This window comes from Epinephelus moara, chromosome 10, assembly GCF_006386435.1.
Source record: "Epinephelus moara isolate mb chromosome 10, YSFRI_EMoa_1.0, whole genome shotgun sequence".
In the NCBI taxonomy this organism is placed as follows: Eukaryota; Metazoa; Chordata; class Actinopteri; order Perciformes; family Serranidae; genus Epinephelus; species Epinephelus moara.
The window spans coordinates 3,696,257-3,711,309 of NC_065515.1; the positions used below are offsets into that span (position 1 = coordinate 3,696,257).

Genomic DNA, 15,053 nt, shown 5'->3' on the forward strand with positions numbered 1-15,053 from the left:
TGTTGCTACCTCCTCTCCCCTTGGATCTCTGCAAGTGTTGTGAGGACTCTAAAACTTCACCTGAGCCTCCCTCGGCATATGGGTGAGTAGATAATGGCTGAATTTTCATTTTTGGGTGCACTATCCCTTTAAGCCAACAGCATCATGATGCATCACACACACACTCCAGACCCTTCTCTCCTGGGCGGGAGTGTACAACCAGGTGTGTTTTTGCATCTGCAGGGCTCCAGACCACGACCATTTAGTTGCATTTTTCAACCATGGAGCACCAGTGTGACTTGAAAATGCTATACATTTATGAATTGGAGAGCTGCTATTTTTATTTTCCTGTCACAGTGAATAGATCCTCACATTTCAGTTTAACTTTTCGCTAACAGCTAACTGTTGACCGTAATCTTAAAGTTAACAGCAGAACCATGAGACGAGCCGGGTGCTTCAGAATAAAAGTGTCAGTGGTTCCACTCTGATTTATTTCATTGAAACAAAACCTTATTTAACTTAATTCTAACAATAACTTATTAAACTTTAATATAACAGTACGTTATTTAACTTTATTTTAACAATACTTTAATTAGTAGTTTATTATTTTAGTAGTCTACAGTATTTTAAGACATTTCTGAATATGGAGATATATATTGTGTATTGTGATATAACCTAAAAATATTGCAATATTATTTATAGGCCACATTGTCTAGCACTAACAACAAAAGTTCCTCTTTAAGGGTTAGTACTTAACAAAAGTTCAGAAACTTTAGAGGCTAAGTTTCGCAGAGCTGACTGATCAAACACAGACGTTTCAGCAACTTGTGTCGACCCACGGCTTCATCCACAAAACAGGGAGGTGTTGTTGTAAAGACATCAAACTTTATTTACTGATTGTTTCATGGTGGTTTTGTTCTAAAGCATAAAAAAATAACTATCAAACACTCAGCAGATCATCTGCTGTGGAGTTTATTTTCTCCTTTTCCAATTCTGCGTGCCTCCTTTTCTTTCATTCATCACACACAACTCAAACATCCGAGTCAGGCAACAGAACAACAGAATTACTCTCTCTCTATATTTCCTGTCTGTCTCTACACTGTAACTACCTAATAAAACAAGGCAAAAGAAATATTAAATTCAAATTCTTCTCTTTCTTTGTACTGATTTATTTTCTGAAACGAGACAGCAGGACATGTAATTAAATTTACAAAGACAATCTTTATGGTGCTGACTGAAAAAAAACAAGCAATTTAATTACAGTTTGACTTAAAGGATGATTGTGATAGTGTGTACACAGTGAGGAGATGTGAGAGAGTCAGAGACATGGAGGAACATTCTGGCAGATGGCAGAGCTTCCTTTTCCTTTTCATGCTCTGTGATGTTCCTCAGTCCTCCTTTGCTCCATCCCTCTCTTCCAGGACCCCGGCAGAGTGAATGAAGGGAAGGGGTTCATTACACAAGATGAGAAACAGAAAGATAGAGAGGGGAAGGACAACAACTTCAAGTGGTTCCATATTTTGGCAGAGATGACAGACATGAGAGAAGGCTTTGTTCTGGCACACTCGCCTTGGCATAAAAGGAGGACTGCTGTGTTTTGAGGAGTTACCTGTGTTCTGTGTTTCCTAATGCTTTGAAAAAGGGGCCTCTAGTGTTTGACAGTCACACACACACACACCCACATCCGTTCATAAACACACACACGCGCGGACTTACACACAAGCGAGCGCATCTCCTGTTCACACAGACTGTGGGATTTAGGAAACAAATAGTTTTGACACTTTTCAGTCAGAAGTGTCTTTTAGTGTTTGAACAGACTAAATTGCGTGTGTGTGTGTGTATGTGTGTTCAGGTAAGGAACTAACACAAGAATGACAAGAATTCTGCTTCTTTTGAAGAACTACTTGTTCTATTGCAGCACTATATGAACATTAATGCAGAGCTGGAATTGAGCATGTGTGTGTGTGTGTGTGTGTGAGAGAGAGAGAGAGAGTGGCGGCTCAGGGGCGACCGACAGTGCAGTCCAAGGGGGGAACCGCTTCAGTGTTGCATGACAGGATGCTAGCGGCTTGTTTACACAGCCCGCTCTCTGATACCCTGTCAGAGCCCAGAACACACACAGCTGCACCCACAAACAAAACGCATGCACATGCATACACACATACATATGCACACAGACCCAGTCACATGCACACTCGCAAGCCATGTTTCCCTTCGTTAGTGAGACCAATTACCTTGTAATTAAAGCCGGGGCGAGAAACGAGCTTTAGCACCAAGAGTCCTACATAGACGGAGAGATGCTGGGTGGAGGAGGAGAGACAGAGGGAGAGGGAGTTCACAGCGCTGAGAATGGCCTCATGCTAGCAGAGCTATTGTTGGCTCCTTATTAGACTGGGGAGAACATAGAAAAGGCCGACGTGGAATGAAAAGGTAGAGGAGGTGATTAAATCACCTTATTTCACTATAGAACATGCTGTGTTCATGTTCTGTTGTGTGTTTGTATGAAATCCATTTCCTCAGATGAAAACAGGGCTCAGATGATGTGGAAGGTGGTGGTCATTAAGTCTTAATCAACACCGTGTTGCACAAACAACAATTTCAGTGTGTAACATCATGCTAACGTCAGCTGGGCACCTCTCTCCAGGTGTACATGTTATAGTGAAAGTAAGATTCTGTAAAACAGAACACACATGTATGGAAACAGTTTAGCCACAGAGAATGATGCCATGCTGAAGAGTGCAGGCACAGGGCAGGGAGTAGTGCTGTATTTAAAGCTTCAAGCATTTCCTAAAGTTCGACTTCGCCGCATACCGGTAAGGGAGCACTGAAATTTAACTCGTGCCATGATAGTCGTGCGCACACTCATAAAATCCTCAGCGGGTTTGTTGCTGGATACAGCGATCAATGCAAAGAAAAATAGTGAGTGTGTGCATATCTAAGAGAACGACTCAATTACAACTCAATGCAGCAAAATATGTGGTAGAGCTGGGAGATATAGTTAAAAAGATCTCAGTATTTTTAAACTTTACTAAAGTGTAATAGGCACATCAGTTTAGTGAACCAGCATTTCATGAATTCCAAATATCTGCACAGCACTGCACCACACTTCAGACAAATAGCCAAAACATGTTGCCAGTTACCAGAAGACGGGCATATCTGTGTACTTTGTGTTGTTTTAATGCTTCCTCTTAAACTTGTTCTTTTAATGTGTTGTTATTCCCAACCGCACCACCTAGCAGACACCTGGAGAATCATGAAAACTAATTTGATCAGTGGTCTGAAAATGCCAAGAGTTCAGTCGCATAACTGTGGTGTGTAGGATCCAAGAACGTCTGCCTAAAACCAGGCTCCTACTCGTAATGTTTATTGTGTGTTCACTTTGAATTCATGTCAGCAAGACTTTCCTCAGCTTTAAAGATGTATAAGCTCTACATGGGAAATATGAAGGCGTTTTTTCTCCACTCTACATCTCTGAAGCTGTGAGAAGAGGAGGAGAAGCTGTGAGAGCAACAACCCTCATTTTATCCAGTAGTCGAAATATGGCAGATCATGTGGTGTTGCGACCTGTTCTCATTCCCAGGGCGTCAAATATGGCAACCTGGTCAATTGGCATCTTTTCCCAACACACAAGGCTCCCTACAGTATCTGTATAAGAAGAACCAGGCTGTCAACTAAATCCAATGTAATTCTGTCCAGGGCAGTAACATCATAGAAAGAACAAGACAGTCTGAGCAGGGTGTCGTGGATGGGTCAAACACACACAGGACTTTCACTCAGGAGTGTTTGCGTCCTGTGTGAAATCCAGGAGGCAACTTGAGTTTTTTCAACCACAGAATGTAGTTACTGGTGTGCGACATCGTCTTCATGTTGCTAGCTCTCTCAGTGACAGCTTACCAGCTCCGAACCAGAGTTGGGAACATGCTGGCTTATTTACATTAATTTAGCTTGGCACGTTATCAGCTGGTAACTAGCTTCTCGTGGTCCAGACCACTCTGCAGAAGAAAGGATGGCGAGGCGTTCCGGTGCCGTTCACCAACAATGGCTTTATTGCAGCCTTAACCACAAAACAATAAACATGGCCTTCCCATGAGGTTGAACAGGAACCCTGAGCTCATCTGGACACTTAATTTTTTCTTCCCTCTTTGCCGCCTGCCGTCTTCACCATGGCACCCTGAGAGAGCTGCTTCCCTCCATATTCACAAAAGGAAGCGTCCTAAACCTGAGGTAGTTTTGGTGGCGAAACCTGCATTTCCTGAGAAGACTGGCATTTGTTTTGAAAGACACTGTAGCATGTAACAAGTGGAAATTGGGAAAGTGGAAACGAAAACGGATACATCCAAAACTCACACTTGATGGGTACCTATAGCATCATCGTTTGAAGCGTAGGGCCACTGACTAAGCTGCCATATTTGACAAGTTTGAACTGGAAACATGTTGTTGTAGCTTTGCACAACGACACAGAGCCCCGAGTTGCCTGTTTAAAATGTTGTCTTGCACTTTCAAGGGTAAAATTGGCATACAGGTTCCAGGTTTGCTATTTATTCTGTTCAACTTCAGAACTTTAGCCTGGAAATCCAGACTCAAATCTAGAAAGATTTTGAGTCTGGCCCTCACCGATACACCCTTACTACCCAAGGGGCGGCACTAACTGAGGCATTTCAAATGCCGCCGCACACAATTGGATAGCACGATGGCCAATCAGAGCAAAAAACAAGGTGACGTATTCATTGCACTAAGCCCCATTTGTTTGCCAACCAGTGGGGCTAACTGATGTATTATGCTTTTGCCGTATCCTGTCGGCAAAACGGCAAAAACGTCCTTCCTGGAAGCGAAGACTTCTAGGGCAGTCTTCTGTTCCTCTCTCAAGGAAAAAGATAAGTGTAGTTGGCTTAGCGTTTCTTCTAAGCTGAATAGAATGGACGCGGTCCTTCGGCAGCTGCCATCTTGGCTGTTTACTTTTCGACTCCTACGACGCAGCGCTGTCCTCATCGTGTTACTCCTGCCCAGATAGACTGATCTGATTGGTCCAATGGCGATTCACCGGGCTCTGCTCGTCAGGGCCAGATCCCCATGCAGAGCAAATTCGAATTTGCTAGGGGCGGGGCATCTGGATTTCCAGGTTAACAGAACTTAACTTCCTACTGAAAGTGTTTTAAATGACATACAAAGTGCCTGTGCCGTCAAAAGCTATAAAAACAAATGTTTTTTTAAAAAAAGTTTTGGAGGTGTGTCTGTTATCCAACTCCCACCATACACAAGTCAAAAGATTTCTCTGTCTGCTTTTCCAAAGTGACCTTGGTGTAGGGTGTGTGTGGGGGGTGGGGTAACGGGATGATAATGGGCAGTATGTTGCGTCTGTCCCTAACGTATTTTCAACTCTAATGTTTTTCTGCTGGTGAGGATAGTTCTGGATGCCTTGGGACACACGTGTGCACACACACTTTCATGCACAGATAGCTCAGGTCTCTGGCTGTGCCACTGTCATCCAGGTCACAGCAGCGGGTGGCGGGTAGGGAGATGGAGCTGGGGAAAAGGGGGAAAGAAACACTGATGGAATGCTGGGATGAGAGAAGAAAAACTACCCCACTATAGCTGTTTTAGATCACCCAGAAGTCTTACTTTACTTAGTTTAACTCTAAAGCCTTCTCTCTTGATGAATTACTTGCGCTTGAAAGAAGCATCTTCATTTGGTAAACACAACAGCAGTCATATTGCAAATAAGACAGAAAAAATGAACCTTAGCAAACGCACAGCACTCATTTATTTGATGAGTGGCAACATTACTTTATAATCTCATTTTACACCCGGCGTTTCACTTCAGCAACTACGGCTATGTTTTTGTAACATGCGCATATGCGTATACTCAGTCAAGTGTGAGCTTTTGTGTGCCAAATCAATCGGCCAGAATTAAGCATGAGCAGAAGGGGAAACTTGTTGTTTTCTTGGCACATGCTGTTTGTGGGTTTAAAGGAGTCTGTGTTAGAGTGGGTATGAGTGAGCGCTTCATCTGAACAAGTCTCTGATAGGTAAAGAAAGCACAAAAAGCCCACACACGTTCTCTCACACACATTCGGCAGCGGGTTTAGAAGCAGGATTAATTGGAGAGTAACTGCTGGGTTCCCTCATGTGCTGTTGAGTGTTTGTTGGGAACCATCCCAGCTGTAGTTAAGAGCCTCTGGGTGCTTCTTCATCTGAAGCACAGTGAAACGAGCTACTCACTTTACCAGTAAACAATACAGGCCTGCTGAAAATAAGCAGTGGCATCAGCTTTTGTGCCACTAACATCACATTTTAGGAATATCAGGTGTTCCACAGAAATAGGAACAGGAAGACGCTAACAACCTCCTGTCACAAACCAGGAAAGTCCACCTTTCGTATGCATAGAGAGCTGCTGCATCTCTCACTCATACTCAGTGGCCTCAAACTAACAGCTTTAGTCTCTATTGTCTAATGAAATTAATGGACTAGACTGTTATGCGCTATTGGCCGTACACTTTAAACCCTTTGCACTTGGCTTCAATCTTCAGCTTGGATGATCAGCATGCATTTGGATGGAGAAAAACTGCACCATTGAAGATCACCCCGAATACCTCTGCAGGTCATCTGAAGCGTGTTTGGACACATTAACATCTGTCTAAAAGCAGGACAGTTCTAACCTTTTGTACTGGAACTGTATGAGTGAATAGGTCATGTGGCAGGCAAATGAGATGGCAACAAAATGAGCTTTTCTTGTGAACAGGAAATAAGCCAGACAAAGTGACTGTCGATTTCAACAAGAGTGACTGTGATTACATTCAAGGGACATTACAGTTTAATACTACTGCAAGAAGTTTGATGGGGTAAGATACACGAGCAGTCGATCAGACGAAGAGTAAAATTTAAAAAAAATTATGAGTCATACTGTCCATTGAAAACATACATCACAGTTTATAGACCAAATTCTTGGTTTAATACTGAGTTACTGTACTGATGTGGCTTTTCCATGCTGTGTCGAGTCACACCATGCTGCATTGATTTCCATAGACCATCTCCGGAGTTTTGTCAAAGCACACCGCCAAGCAGGTTGCGTCTGATAGGCTGCATCATCCTTATTTAGCGTCAGAATTCAGTGATTCGATCCATTCCGTCATCCCGTCTTTGTTTTTCAAGCAATAAGCAGCAACATTGTAAACAACAACCTGAAAATCCACAATGAGAAGTAGCCACTAGCAAACGACCATTGGATCGTTGGGTGTCATGAGTTAAAGACAGTTGTATGGAGACGCAAATCCCTGCAGCACTGGGCTAACGCGCCAAGTCAAGCCAAGCCAGCATATGTGTATGGAAAAGGGCTATCACAGTAGCTGTGCATGCAGCAGCTTTCCTGAGGAATAAGGAACTATTACCTGTATTTCAGCTTTTACCATAGACTGTATAAAACATGTAGATGTAGCCTTAGTGACGTCACCCATTGGTTTAGGGACTATCATTCTGTAGCCTGGAGTTCAGCATTTTGGCCTTCGCCATCTTGGTCTTTTGGTGCCAGAGGTGACCATATTTGAACGAGACAGTGGAGCTGTGAAGGATCAAGGGGTGGATCTGACTAAGAACCGGAGGAAACCGCCATGGTTGCAACTAGTCAGACACTAGGTAGCCACATCCTATTTTACTACTATTAGGGTGGTGCAGCGGTGCAGCGGTGCAGCAGTAAGCATTGTCGCAAGAGGGTTCCTGGAGCCCTTCTGTGCAGTTTGCATGTTCTCCCTGTGTCACCATGGGTTTTCTGCGGGAACTCCAGCTTCCTCCCACAGTCCAAAGACATGCAGGTTAATTGGTGACTCTAAATTGTCCGTAGGTGTGAATGTGAGTGTGAATGGTTGTCTGTCTCTATGTGTCACCCCTGTGATAGTCTGGTGACCTGTCCAGGGTGTATGCCACCTCTCGCCCAATTTCAGCTGGGGTAGGCTCCAGACCCCCGGCGACCCCCAACAGGATAAGCGGTTACGGAAGATAAATGAATGAATCTGCATCTTTCCTCCTTCTCACACCTTTTGTACGCTCCATTTTCTCCCCTCACTTCTGTAAGTTAAGTCCAGTGCCTTGGGGGGCGTCTCAGCGCATCTCTGACTCAGGACCAGGGTTATCTTCTCCTCAGTGCGAGCTACAGATGCTGCAAGGAACTCTATCTTAAATGTATGAATAAATGAATATACCGTCTATTTCACTCTATTGGGACCATAGTTTACAAAATGAACATCATGCTCTATTGAATAAGATTTGAAACTAGCTATTGAGACCATGAACTCGGTAGGATAAAGTTTACTGAGGTCATAAATCAAGTGAGAAGTCGGCTCATTTTCTCCCAGACTTACATCCAACCAGTGGAGTCGCCCCCTGTTGGCCATTACAAAGAATGCAGGTTTAAGGCACTTCTGCATTGGCTTCACTTTTCAGGCTTGGACATAACCCCTTGGGTTTTACCTGCAAATATTACTCTGTCTTAACTGTTGGCTTGATTACAACTCGTCAGTGTAGCCATGTTGCCGAGTTTTCAGTATCTCAGGAATGACTTTGGTGAGTGCAGTGTCTAGGAATTTTGCAGGAGAAGAAGAAATCTGATTCCAATATGTATGTAATCTAAATGTAACCCGAGCAAAGCGGAAGAGTCATGCAGAACAAAGGGGGGTTGGGGCTTTAGCGGAGCAGAGGAGGTTAAAAGGGGAACTAGTTGGAAGAGGGTGATGGAGGGGCACACAGGAGGCAGATGGTTACAGCTGCCAGGGGCGATGCTAGGGGCTTCCCTGAAGGGCTAGGCGTACTGTACCAGCAGTCACCTGCCATCTATCACCTGTGGAAGTCAGTGTGTGTGTGTGTGTGTGTGTGTGTGTGTGTGTGTGTGACACAGAGAGAGAGAGAAGAGAGTCAGGGGGGTTCTGCCTGTCATAACGCTCTAATCCTGAGTGACATTTATCCAATGGAGGCCTCGCTCATTCATCCATCCATCACGTTCTATTCCTCCTTTCCATCCTTTGCTCTGCGCTTTATGTCCTTCCCTCCCTCTTTGCTTGTTGCTTCAGACAGACAGTCAGACCATCCCTGCATACCAAGTACTCGCACACACACAAACACACACACACACACTGTACGAGGTATTAACTGCTTTACTATAGCCCAGAAAGCTGAATGCCAGACATTACGACTCCGGTGCGGCACTGTAGCTGTTTATATGGTGTGGTCTTACATGTTGGGCTGTGCAGATGTGAGTAGAAGTTTGTATTTGTGAATGAGTGTAAAAATGAGTGTGTGTGTTCACCTGTGGAGCTGCCACGACTGATGCACCAGAAGATTCTTTAATTAGTGTTGTATGGTAGGTGTGTGCTCATGTGCTTGGTTGGGTTTCTGATGATAGAGGAAGACGTTAAGCTTTTGTGTGTGTATGTGTGTGTGTGTGTGTGTAACAGCCATGACAGATGAAACGGAAGATTCTTTCATTAGTTGTGTTTGAAGCTCAGCAGGGTCACAGCAATAACAGACATTTTTTTTTACAGCAGACCGAATGCTTCCCCTGCTGACACACAGGGACACGCACACTCACACGTGCACACACATGCACACACTCACAGGGAGGGCTTATCATGGAACATGCTCCCAAAAGGTAATAATATAAACCACTCAGCAGGAGAAGTAACCCTGGACCCCCTCTACCCTTTTCTCTCTGTCTTCCCCTCTTGGCCTTTCTCGACTTCTCCCTCTCTCTGCGTTTCTCTCCCTCGGTGTGCTAAGTATAGCAGCAGTAATGGTGATGGATGCAGATGGAGGGAGCAGGTCTTAAATGTCAAACTCAAATGAAAACTGCTGTTCCCTTGAGACACAAGCAGCTGGACACATCCACTGTTATTTAACACACAGATATACTGTACATTCATTCACTCAGTTATAAAGTCCTGCAGACGATATAACAATGAAGAAATTTATCCTCAGATGAGTGCATGTATTTCTAACAACATTTTATAAATTACTTCAAAGGTAGGGGCAGCTATGGTAAAAATGGTATTGATATTTACTTCAGATTCATAAAGGCATTAATAAAAATAAATATTTTAATTATACCAAAGAAAATATTGTTTTTTAAAGATCTATCCAGTCGCAAAAGGTTTAAGATCAAACTCCGAGAGGGTGTTTAGGGTGAAAATGTAGAATGCTTCTCTTTGTAAAAGCATATTGTTGATGTCACCTCCTTTGCCCTTGTCTTCATCTGCAGTAGGGTTGGGTCGGTTCTCGGTAATACCAATTCGGTCCGGTACTCCGTCTTGGACCGGGTTTTATTTTTTGAGACCGACCAGACCGCATACTCAGGCAGAACGTACGCGGAGCGGACGCCGCGGAGGTCCGCCCGGTAAAAGTGGACGTCTGCAAGCCCTGTGCGCGCAAAGCACGACCGCGCAGACTCCATTCCGCGCACCAGTGTCACACAAATGACTGTTTGGCATGTATTTTTCACATCGCTGGGATTTTTCACGGACATTTTTACACGGAATCCACTCCGCTTAGTACGCCCGAGTCTGTGAGCACCTGTGTCTGCCTCTTCACCAAGCGCACAGCAAGTAGGAGAGAGAGGGGGTGGGGCGGGGACTGAGCAAGGAGGTGTGAGTGCGCATGCGCCTCTACTGTAGCCTGGAGTTTGTTTAATAGTGACGGGGAGTCGATAATGGCGGACAATTTAGTCTCGACGAAATCAAGGAATGCGCCACTATGGCANGCGTTTTTTTACCGACCCAACCCTAATCTGCAGTGACACGTTCACTCGAGTATGCCTTTCACAGACAGGCTATCTCTAATGTTAATACACATTTGATATGGTTTTCATATGTCTACACATATGTCTCGAGCACAGCCAGAGGGAGGAAGGGGTCCAGTTTGGGGACCTCAGAATTGTATCTCTGCTTTTCGCAGATGATGTGGTGCTGTTGGTTTCATCACACTGTGACCTCCAGCATGCACTGGGGCGGAGTGTGAAGCGGTCAGGATGAGAGTCGGCACCTCCAAATCTGAGGCCATGGTGCCCCCACGGTTTGGGGGAGAGTTACTGCCTAGAGCGAGGGAGTTCAAGTATCTCGGGGTCTTGTTCAGGAGTGAGGGTAGAATGGAGCGTGAGATGAATCGGTGGTTTGGTGCGGCTTCTGCAGTAATGCAGGTGCTGCGCTGGTCCGTCGTGGTGAAGAGGGAGCTGAGCCGGAAGGCGAAGCTTTCGATTTACTGGTCCACCTACATCCCAACCCTCACCTATGGTCATGAGCTCTGGGTAGTGACCGAAAGAATGAGATCATGGATACAGGCGGCTGAAATGAGTTTCCTCTGTAGGGTGTCTGGGCTCAGCCTTAGAGATAGGGTGGGGAGTTCAGACATCTGGAGGGAGCTCGGAGTAGAGCCGCTGCTCCTTTAGGTAGAAAGGGGTCAGTTGAGGTGGTTCGGGCATCTGATCAGGATCCTCCAGCTGGAGGTGCTCCGGGCACATCTCACTGGTAGGAGGCCTCGGGGCAGAACCAGAACACTCTGGAGGGATTACATATCTCATCTGGCCTGTGAACACCTCTGGGTCCTCCAGGAGGTGCTGGAAAGCGTTGCTAGGGAGAGGGATGTCTGGGGTGCTTTGCTCGGCCTGCTGCCCCCGCGACCCGAATGGATGGATGGATGTCTACACAAAGTATTGGCTTTGTTATTATTTAAATGTTACCGTAAACAGAAACTACTGCAGATTTTATTTTATTTGTTATTTGTTATTTTTCAATATATAACCTGGTGAAATTATTTCAGCATGTGTGTTGGTACTCTTCAGCACATTTTAACAACACCCTGATAATACTGATAATTGTAATAATTTTGGTCGCCATCGTGATATGAAATTTTCATACCATTATATATCTGTGTGGTAACAAAGGCAAGGAAGAAGAAGACTGCAAGTAAACATAAACAAAGCACAATTTAAAATATTAACAATCGGCTTTGCAAATGTTTTATGAGGCACGCAATGCACTCAACACATTGTTAGACCTGGGTGGCACACTTAATGTGTTTTTGTGAGTAACACTGAATGTTTGTTTACAAGGAAGCTCCACAGGGCACCTTTAATTCTGACTGGCTGTATAAAAATGGAACTTCTTCCCAAATATTAAGTTAAAGTTTCCTGGTTTGTTTTCACAAGCAGTCAAAGAGATTTGAAGCTGTGGTTTTTCCAGACAGGCGACTCGTGTTTGGATGTGACAGTTATACTGTACTGTACAGTATGAATGTGTTCTTTACACACAGCAGTGGTAGTAGCATGTTTCATGTTCCTTACACAGGGGAGAGAGATGGCGGGTCATTGTAGCCGCTGAGCGAACATGCTTGTTTATGAGCGCTCTCGCCTGTGTGCACATTTCACGGGACTGTTTCAACTTTAATGAAGGCAATATTTAAATGTCTTCAAACGTCCCCGCGTCGAACAGAAACAATCCTCCGGTGGTTTAATCACTTATTCTCATCTCAGCCCAACTGAGACTTGACACACAATAGAGAGAGCGGTTCTCTCTCACTCTCTCCAAAATAAGGACAGATGTTCTTCAGCTCTTTTGTCTCCCAAGACTTTGAGGCAGACAGTCATGATTTACTCTAAGTAGGATTGTGACTGAGTGTGTGTCTGCTCAATGATTCAGAGGAATGAGCTCAGCCACACAATATTTGTGTGTGTGTGCGCTCGTGTATGTGTGTGTGTGTAGGCATTGTTTTTTTATCAATGGAGAACAGAGTGAAGTGTTGTTAACTAGTTTGCCCATTTTTCCTTCACATGGGACAGGGAAGATTTTCAGACAAATACATTTTAATAAACATGATCTCCAGCAGCCTTGGACTTTAAAACCTGCTGTGTTTGCTTTCACAGTGCAGGTCATAAGCTTTATATATATATATATATAGATGGACGACGTGTCTCCACTTCCTCTCACTGCAGGAAAATAAAGCCAAAGTATCCTGGATACGGCCACTGAGCTAAAGCGGTGTAAATCACCAGTTTCATCACAATACGATATTATATCGATTCTTTGGATAATGATACGATACTTGCAGATATTACAAAGTCTGCCACGATATGATTTTGATTCAAGTCTCTGCATCTCCCGACAGAACAGCTTGGTTGAATTTCAGTCTGCATGCACGTCTTTTCAGCTGAACATTGTTGAAACAGCAGCTAATGTCGCTGTACTGGGAAGTTAGTGGAGATGTTGTGTTTTATCTCATAATGGCATTGTTTACGTACGTCATGTGCTCTGTCTGTTGACCCCTAATTTCTCCGAAACCCAAAATATTTCCACTAAATAAATAAAGTTATCCTCGTTGTCTTTCTCTCAGCTGCTTTCCATCTGCCTGCGGCTGTTTGACAGTGACACAGACTTTCAAAATAAAAGCATGTCCTATAAGATGATATCGATCGATGTTTTCACTTTGCATCAATGATGTTGGATAGTGGATCATTGAATTGATATATCGATCCAGATTGATGGATTGTTACACCCCTACTGAGCTATTGATTGCGAGAACATTGATTGGCACACATAGCTGTCAGTCATGATGTCAACCCCTTTTTTTTATAGCATCAAATACCTAATTAAAACCAAACTCATCAGGAAAAGGAACGCCTGAACATACAGCAGCGTGATAAAACCTACCCAAACTGGGAAAAATTAATTTGACTCCTACTTTGATGTTTTAGTTTGGCCCATGTCCCATCCGCTAACATGGAAGGGTCAGGGTTTATGACCTGTGCAGCAGCCAGCCACCAGAGGATTATCCAGATGTTTTAGCTTCACTCTTTGGGAGCTTTCATGTCGTCTGTCTTTATTACACAGTCTATAGTGCAGGGCTATGATGGCAAGGCGTAATCCAGCACTAGAATCCTGTAATTCCTCTCATAATGAGGCCTTTTGTAGCCTTAAATGTCCTCAAACATCGTCCAACCTCTAGAAATCCCACGTAAATATAATTCAATTCATGTAATGCATTTAAAGTTGGGCATGTTTGTGTGTGTTCATGTGCAGGCCGGCAGACAAAAGCCGAGGGAGGTGGGAGATTAGTGTCGGACAAAGGTGATTCAATAGAGCCATATAACACGATGCTCTCGCCTGCGGTTAAAGGGCTCGTTTCTACGATACTGCAGTGCTTTAGGGACTCTGTGTGAATGAAGGGAGTGTGGAAGAACGAAGAGAGGAGGAGTGGGACCTTTCCATCACTCCGACTATGACCTTCCAAGAGTCACGCTGTTATAGAGTACAGAACTAATGCCTCAATATATTATCTGAATATGCTGCATTATCATTATGCCTCTCCCTCTCACTATCGCTCTTGCAGTCTTTCGCTCACACACTCAGAAACACGATGCAGAGACACACACAGATGCAGGAGTGTTTCACCTATACAATATTTTATGATGAAATATTTGCGCACTGCAGGTCAGAGATAGAGAAACAGAATTGGAGGAAGACGGAGAGAGCATGACACAAAGAGAAAGAGAGTTTAGCCTTTTGAGCGTCTCTTCTGTCTCTCTTTCTCTGTTCTGTATTGTGTGTGAAGTGGTAGTTGTAGTCACTTCAGGAGATAACATACAGACTTCCTGGACAAGAGCAAGGTCAACACACCCGCGCCATCACGACACTCACTAATGCATCCGCACAATGCCGACAATCTCGCAACACAATAGAGGGTGAGGAGAGAGGGAGGACCGAGGGAGACGGTGGAGATAAGAACAAAATGTCACACCATTATTTCGCAGGAGGAATAGCCGGAGAGGAGAGCAGTCACAGTTTTAACTCTAATCCCGCTGAATTTTCATTGATTAACGTGTCTGAGTGTATTGACCGGTGCCATTCATATGATACCACAGTTCAATGCCCCAAAGCCTCCAATCTGACTTAGCAACATAACAAGATGTTGCTACCATGAGTATCTTTGACCTGCACCATGGTTGTTTTTTTGTGAGATTACTGTTGAAGTCTTTTGTGGTCCATGTGATTGATGATCCCGGGGTAATAGCACTGGTCTGAGGGAGATGGAGGTCCTTGACTGGA

General features: G+C 44.3%; 1 protein-coding gene across 10 annotated transcripts in view; it reads left to right on the forward strand.

Moving 5' to 3' along the window:
• Positions 1-15,053, forward strand: part of dab1a (DAB adaptor protein 1a) — a 121,975-nt gene that overhangs the window by 49,196 nt on the left and 57,726 nt on the right. The window lies entirely within an intron of this gene.